The sequence below is a fragment of the Eubalaena glacialis genome, chromosome 16 (assembly GCF_028564815.1).
Source record: "Eubalaena glacialis isolate mEubGla1 chromosome 16, mEubGla1.1.hap2.+ XY, whole genome shotgun sequence".
Taxonomy (NCBI): Eukaryota; Metazoa; Chordata; class Mammalia; order Artiodactyla; family Balaenidae; genus Eubalaena; species Eubalaena glacialis.
In genome coordinates, this window is record NC_083731.1 from 37,962,915 (window position 1) to 37,971,355 (window position 8,441).

Genomic DNA, 8,441 nt, shown 5'->3' on the forward strand with positions numbered 1-8,441 from the left:
AGAACTTGATTAACTATTTCCTTTCCCATATTAGGGAAGTTTTCAACTATAATCTCTTCAAATATTTTCTCAGTCCCTTTCTTTTTCTCTTCTTCTTCTGGGACCCCTATAATTCGAATGTTGGTGTGTTTAATGTTGTCCCAGAGGTCTCTGAGACTGTCCTCAGTTCTTTTCATTCTTTTTTATTTATTCTGCTCTGCAGTAGTTATTTCCACTATTTTATCTTCCAGGTCACTTATCCGTTCTTCTGCCTCAGTTATTCTGCTATTGATCCCTTCTAGAGTATTTTTAACTTCATTTATTGGGTTTTTCATCATTGCTTGTTTCCTCTTTAGTTCTTCTAGGTCCTTGTTAAATGTTTCTTGCATTTTGTCCATTCTATTTCCAAGATTTTGGATCATCTTTACTATCATTATTCTGAATTCTTTTTCAGGTAGACTGCCTACTTCCTCTTCATTTGTTAGGTCTGGTGTATTTTTACCTTGCTCCTTCATCTGCTGTGTGTTTTCTGTCTTCTCATTTTGCTTATCTTACTGTGTTTTCGGTCTCCTTTTTGCAGGCTGCAGGTTCGTAGTTCCTGTTATTTTTGGTATCTGTCCCAAGTGGATAAGGTTCGTTCAGTGGGTTGTGTAGGCTTCCTGGTGGAGGGGACTAGTGCCTGTGTTCTGGTGGATGAGGCTGGATCTTGTCTTTCTGGTGGGCAGATGCACGTCTGGTGGTGTGTTTTGGGGTGTCTGTGGCCTTACTATGATTTTAGGCAGCCTCTCTGCTAATGGCTGGGGCTGTGTTCCTGTCTTGCTAGTTGTTTGGCATAGGGTGTCCAGCACTATAGCTTGCTGGTCGTTGAGTGAAGCTGGGTCTTGGTGTTGAGATGGAGATCTCTGGGAGATTTTCATCATTTGGTATTATGTGGAGCTGGGAGGTCTCTTGTGGACCAGTGTCCTGAAGTTGGCTGTCCCACCTCAGAGACACAGCCCTGACGCTTGGCTGGAGCACCAAGAGCCTTTCATCCACACGGCTCAGAATCAAAGAAAAAAAATAGAAAGAAAAAAAAGAAAGAGGATAAAATAAAATAAAGTAAGATAAAATAAAATAGTTATTAAAATAAAAAAATAAAAAATAATTTTTAAGAAAAAAAGAAACAAATTTTTAAATTAAAAAAAAAAAAAAGGATGGACAGAACCCTACGACAAATGTTGAAAGCAAAGCTATACAGACAAAATCTCAAACAGAAGCATACACATACACACTCACAAAAAGAGGAAAAGGGGAAAAAATAATATATCTTGCTCCCAAAGTCCACCTCCTCAATTTGGGATGATTCATTGTCTATTCAGGTATTCCACAGATTCAGGTACATCAAATTGTTTGTGGAGATTTAATCCACTGCTTCTGAGGCTGCTGGGAGAGATTTCCCTTTCTCTTCTTTGTTTGCACAGCTCCCAGGATTCAGCTTTGTATTTAGCCCCGCCTCTGCGTGTAGGTCGCCTGAGGGCGTCTGTTCTTCACTCAGACAGGATGGGGTTAAAGGAGCAGCTGTTTCAGGGGCTCTGTCTCACTCAGGCCATGGGGAGGGAAGGGTACGGATGCTGGGCGAACCTGCGGCGGTGGCAGAGGCCTGCGTGACGTTGCAGCAGCCTGAGGCGCACCGTGCGTTCTCCCGGGGAAGTTGTCTCTGTATCATGGGAGCCTGGCAGTGGCAGGCTGCACAGGCTCCCGGGAGGGGCGGTGTGGATAGTGACCTGTGCTCGCACACAGGCTTCTTGGTGGTGGCAGCAGCAGCCTTAGCGTCTCATGCCTGTCTCTGGGGTCCGCGCTGATAGCCGCCACTTGCGCCCGTCTCTAGAGCTCGTTTAGGTGGCGCTCTGAATCCCCTGTCCTCACGCAACAGGAAGCAAAGAGGCAAGAAAAAGTCTCTTGATTCGGCAACTCCAGACCTTTTCCCGGACTCCCTCCCGGCTAGCTGTGGTGCCCTAACCCCTTCAGCCTGTGTTCACGCCGCCAACCCCAGTCCTCTCCCTGCGATCCGACCGATCCCGAGCCTCAGCTCCCAGCCCCCGCCCGCCCTGGAGGGTGAGCAGACAAGCCTCTCGGGCTGATGAGTGCTGCTCGGCACTGATCCTCTGTGCGGGAATCTCTCCGCCTTGTCCTCTGCACCCCTATTGCTGCGCTCTCCTCCGTGGCTCCGAAGCTTCCCCCTTCCGCCACCCACAGTCTCCGCCCGTGAAGGGGCTTCCTAGTGTGTGGAAACCTTTCCTCCTCACAGCTCCCTCCCACTGGTGCAGGTCCCATCCCTATTCTTTCGTCTCTGTTGTTTCTTTTTTCTTTTGCCCTACCCAGGTACGTGGGAAGTTTCTTGCCTTTTGGGAGTTCTGAGGTCTTCTGCCAGCGTTCAGTGGGTGTTCTATAGGAGCAGTTCCACATGTAGATGTATTTCTGATGTATCTGTGGGGAGGAAGGTGATCTCCGCGTCTTACTCTTCCGCCATCTTCTCCTAAGGAAGTTTTTATTTAGGAGGCATTTTTAATCTCAAAATAATTCATTGGATATTTTAATATTCTTTTCCTCATTATATTATTTTTTCATTAAATACCTGACCTAGTGAGAATACCTGTCCTATGTTGTGTGTGCCAATTCCATCATATCTATCATTATTTAGTATGATTCTATTAACTGTTAGTTTTATGTCACATATCCCTGTGTATTTGAATGTATAATAAATTCTGATTAGATTCTATGTATTGCGAATATTATGTTGATGAAGCTGAGCATTGTTACATTCATTAAAGACTGTCGGATGCTGTTTCACTCTCTGTTGTTTGAAAATGACCTTAAACCTCTCAACAGTTCTAAGTTTTGTTAAGGTGGATTTAGTGTAGCCTTATTCAAAGGCTAGTTTACTACTAGTACTACTAATATTTCTGGTACTACTACTACTGGTGTCACTCCTGAATGCCCCAGGTGTCATAATAAATGTTGCCTCTGGTTGGCAAAAATTCAAAGGGAACTAATTAATTTATAACTATCCAGCCAGGGAGTTTCACCCCATGTAGCCATGGCTTCGTATTCATCAAAACACTTAAAAGGACCACTTATGTAAGTTACTTGGTATCTTTCCTGCATAGGTTTCTTTGCAATCATACTGTCCCCAAATTCCAGCCATCTCTACCTCTCCAAACTTGTGTATCTCAATTTAGAAAGACATTGTGCTCTGCTTGACTTCCTTACTATGCTTAGGTGCCTTATCATGGTTCCAAAAATATCTCTAAGCAAAAATCCAGGACCATTATGGAAATTACTTCATTTATATCCCTTCATTCAGTGAAAACCAAACAGTTGCCACTGTTTCCAATGTCTGAAAAAAGCTGTCCAATTTATTTTATCTGGTTTTCTGGTTGTTTATAATGGGGTGAAAATTCCAATCCCTCATTCTCTATCAACACCGAAAGTGGTAATCCTTTACAATTATATATAAGCATGTTAAATTATTAAATAATATTTAACTAATTTAATGATATCATTCTATTAAAAATAGTGAAACTACTATACTTAAAGTGTTTTCATATTATTATACTTTATAGACATAGTAAAAAGATAAGTTCTACTCACCTATTATGTTCTATGTATATCTGTTCTTGAAGATTATCATGAGCACATTGCGAATATGCAAGTTTTCTTGGCTGTCTTGACACTCCTGAGTATACAACTATGCAGACACACCTTGCAGTTATTGTGAATTCTGTTCCAGGCCACTGTAGCAAAGCAAAAATTGCAATAAAAAAGTCACACAATTTTTTCCATTTTCCATTGCATATAAAATTTACATTTACATTATACTGCAGTCTATTAAGTGTGCAATAGTTTTATGTCTAAAAAATGTACATACCTTGGGCTTCCCTGGTGGTGCAATGGTTGAGAATCTGCCTGCCAATGCAGGAGTCACGGGTTCGAGCCCTGGTCTGGGAAGATCCCACATGCCGCGGAGCAACTGGGCCCGTGAGCCACAATTACTGAGTCTGCGCGTCTGGAGCCTGTGCTCCGCAACAAGAGAGGCCGCGATAGTGAGAGGCCCGCGCACCGCGATGAAGAGTGGCCTCCGCTTGCCGCAACTGGAGAAAGCCCTCGCACAGAAACGAAGACCCAACACAGCCATAAATAAATAAAAATAAATAACAAATTGCCATATCTTTAAAAAAAATGTACATACCTTAATTTTAAAATACTTTATTGCTGAAAAACCCTAACCATCATCTGAGTCTTCAAAAAGTTGTAATCTTTTTGTTAGTGAAAAGTCTTGTCCAGATGTTGATGGCAGTGGTTGCTGAAGGTTGGGTTGGCAGTGGCACTTTCTTAAAATAAAACAGCAACGAGGTTTGCCACTTAGATTGACTCTTACTTTCACAAGCGATTTCTCTGTAGCATGCAATGCTTTTTGATAGCATTTTACCATGGCAGAACTTCTTTTGAAATTGGAGTCAATCCTCTCAAACACTGATGTTGCTTTATCAACTAAGTTTATGCAATATTCTAAATGATTTGTTGTTGCTTCAACAATTTTGACAGCATTTTCAGCAGGGGTATATTCCATCTCAAGAAACCACTTTTTATTATCCATAAAAAGCAGCTCCTCATCCATGAAAGTTTTATCATGACATTGCAACAATTCAGTCACATCTTTGGTCTCCACTTTTAGTTCTAGTTCTCTTGCTATTTCCACAACATCTGTAGTTACTTCCTTCACGGAAGTCTTAAACCCATGAAAGTCACCCATGAGTGTTGGAGTCAACTTCTTCCAAACTCCTGTTAATGTTGATATTTTGACCTCTTCTGATGAATTATGAAAGTTTTTCATGCATCTAGAAAGGTGAATCCTTTTCAGAGGTTTCCAATTTACTTTGCCCAGATCCATCAGATGACTCACCATCTAGGACAGTTATAATCTTACAAAATATATTTCCTAAATAAGACTTGAAAGCAGAAATTATTCCTCAATCCATAGGCTGCAGAATGGATGTTGTGTTAGCAGGCATAAAAACAACATGAATCTCACTGTTTGTCCACATCAGAGCTCTGGGTGACCAGGTGCATTGTCAGAGGGCAGAAATATTATGAAAGGAATCTTTTTCTGAGCAATAGATCTCAACAGTGGGCTTCAAATAGTCAGTAAGCTATGCTGTTAACTGATGTGTTTTCATCCAGGCTTTGTTGTTCCATTTATAGAGCACAGACAGAGTAGAATTAGCATAATTCTAAAGGACCCTAGGATTTTCAGAATGGTAAATGACTTCCCCTTTAAGTCCCCAGCCACATTAACCCCCAACAAGATAGTCAGCTCGTCCTTTGAAGCTTTAAAGCCAGGCATTGACTTCTCTTCTCTAGCTATAAAAGTTCTGAATGTTATCTTCTTCCAATATAAGGCTACTTTATCTACATTCAAAATCTGTTGTTCAGTGCAGCCACCTTCATTAATCATCTTAGCTAAATCTTCTGGATAATTTGCTGCAACTTCTACAACAGCATTTTCTGCTTCCTCTTGCACTTTTATGTTATGGAGAGGACTTCTTTTCTTCAACCTCATGACCCAACCTCTGCTAGCTGCAAACTTTCCTTCTGCACCTACCTCACCTCCTTCAGCCTTCACAGAATTGAAGAGAGTTAGGGTCTTGCTCTAGATTAGGCTTTGGCTTAAGTGAATGCTGTGGCTGGTTTGATCTTCTACCCAGACCACTAAAACTTTCTCCATACCAGCAATAAGGCTGTTTTGTTTTCTTATCATTAGTGTGTTCACTGGAGTAGCCCTTTAAATTTCCTTCAAGAACCTTTCTGAACGTTCACAACTTGGGTGTTTGGCACAAGAGGCCCAGCTTTCAACACATCTCAGTTTTAGACATGCTTTTCTCACTAAGCTTGATCTTTTCTAGCTTTGGATTTAAAGTGAAAGACATATGACTCTTTTTTTCACTTAAACACTTAGAGGCCTTTGTAGGGTTATTAATTGGCCTAATTTCAATAGCGTTGTGTCTCAGGGACCAAGGAGACCTCTGGAGAAGGGGAGAGGTGGGGGGATGCTCAACCGTTGGAGCAGTCAAATCACACGACATTTATCTACTAAGCTCATCACTTTATATGGGTGTGGTTCTTGGCACCCCAAAATAATTGCAATAGTGACATCAAAGGTCACTGATCTCAGATCACCATAACATATAAAAATAATGAAAATTTTGAAATATTGTGAGAATTATCAAAAAGGTAATGCAGAGGAACCAAGTGAACAAAGGCTGTTAGAAAAATGGCACCAATAGAATTGCTTGATGCTGGGTTGCCACACACCTTCAATTTGTAAAAAACTCAACATCTGCAATAAAGCAAAGCACAATAAAACAAGGTATTCCTGTATTAGTATCTTTTAAAAACTTATATGTATAACGTTTATTCATGTGAGTAGATCACTGAGAGGCAGAATTATAAGAGTTATATATTCCAAGTCCCAGCCTGTTATATAGGTCTTGGCACTATTTTCTAACTTCCTGTTATATTTTGGTTACCTTTCTAAGTCTAATTTCTTTTCTGAATTATTTTCTTCAGCACATCCAAATGCATGCACAATACATAAATTGTTTACAAAGAGTACAACTTTAATGCTTATTACATTTGAAGGTCTTGCTTTTAACCATTATACCCTAAGGGAGAGAGTATATCACAATGGTTTAAGAACATGGTCTCTGGAGTGGTGCTAAGTAGGTGAACACAATAACTTGTCACTTTTTGAGCACATGGCCTGTGTAATCAGAAACTCGATTAGACACTCTTCTGGCCTTAGTTTCCTCAGCTGTGGGCTGAAATTAAAGAAAATATTTACCACATAGAATTTTCTTTGAGAAATGAGTAAGAAATGACTTATTACTGTACTTCATACAATGATTGGTCCACAGACCAAAACAGCAAAAGTTAGTTACTATTTTAATTTTGGACATAATATGGTGATTTCTATCCCATTCCATATATTATGAGTTCATTTGATTCGAGATCTGGTATTCGTTTCTAATTATATTGATTGCTTCTTGGCAAGATCAGTAGGTACCTGGAGGACAGAAATGGAAGAAGACTTTTAAATTTAAAAAGTTACTAACAAAGGCCCACCCCCTCAAGCCAAAGCCTCCTCCACCTGCACAGTCTCCAGAGTCCTGAGCACCACCACTGCTAAAGCCTCCTCTGGAATCAGTCTTGGGCACACCAGCCTGAGAAAGGAAGCCGCCGGTGCTGAAGGGGGCTGAGTGCTAAAGCTTGTGGTCAGGAGAGTGGATCTGGGTAGAGGACCAGTGTTGGCTGCACAGAGAAAACCTGAGGGAATGGGAGTGAGGTGCTCCATGGCCAGGAATGCTCCTGGAGGAAGCGTGGTCTGCCTTGGAAATGAGGCACCACTGTTGAGTGGCATGCAAGGGGCAGGGCTGCCATTGCAAACCCCTTCCCCACCCAACGGCCCCTGCTTCTGTGGTCACTTGGAGGGACTCACACCAGAGTGAGTGTGTCCCAGTCTGTTGCATCTTCTTGCTGGTCTCTGCCACTGCAGGCACTTCACACACACCAAAGCTGTGGCCACCTTATCCCTCCTCCGCCTGAGCGAATAATTGCCCCAAACAGCCTGAGAACCCCAATCAGCCACTGCTTCTTCCCTTCTTGCCTGGGCAGGGAACAGACACCTGAGGGTGGCCCATACATAGAGGTGGGGCCAAAACCAAAGCTGAGCCCAGTGACTATGTGATTAAGAAAGAGGAACAGAAATCTCTTGGTGCAGCTGAACAAGCCACAGGTTAAATCTGCATGATCTGCTTGGTAAATCCTGCATCTGTGGAATATCTGAATGGACAATGAGTACTATCAACTACTGAGACCAGTCTAAATTTGACAGCTGTGGACTTTGGGGGCAAGTACATGTGGAAGTTGGGTCAGGTCAGGGTCTGAGCTGGCCCAACTGTGCCCACAGCAAGTTCAGAGAACTACCTAGTGTTAGTGGAGGGCCTCCTGGGGAGGCAAGGGTTGGCTGTGGCTCACTGGAGGAACAAGGACACTGAGAGTGGAGGCCTCAGGAAAATATTATTACTATTTTTTTCTTTTTTCTTTTCAATTTTTGTTTCATTTTGTTCTGTTGTTGTTTTATTATTTTTTTCTTTTTAATTATTTTTTATTTTTTGTTTTCTAATTTTTTAATAATTTTTTTATTTTTCAATTTTTACTTGATGTTTTGTGTTTTTTTCTTGTTTTTGATTTTGTCTTTTTTTTTGTTTGTTTTGTTGTTTTATGTCTTGACCATTTTGGTATATTTGTTTAAAGTTGTCTTTTTTTTTTTTTAGTTTGCTTTCTGTTTTTCTTGTGTTTTGATTTTTAGTTTTGTTACTTCTGTTTTTATTAGTTTTTGTTTGGATTTTTTTTTCTTCTTTTTT

At 41.1% G+C, this 8,441-nt stretch overlaps 1 pseudogene; it reads right to left on the reverse strand.

Annotated features, from left to right (window-relative positions):
* Positions 1 to 4,259: 4,259 nt before the first annotated feature.
* On the reverse strand, positions 4,260 to 6,101 carry LOC133076350 (tigger transposable element-derived protein 1-like; annotated as a pseudogene).
* Between the last annotated feature and the right edge of the window lie 2,340 nt (positions 6,102 to 8,441).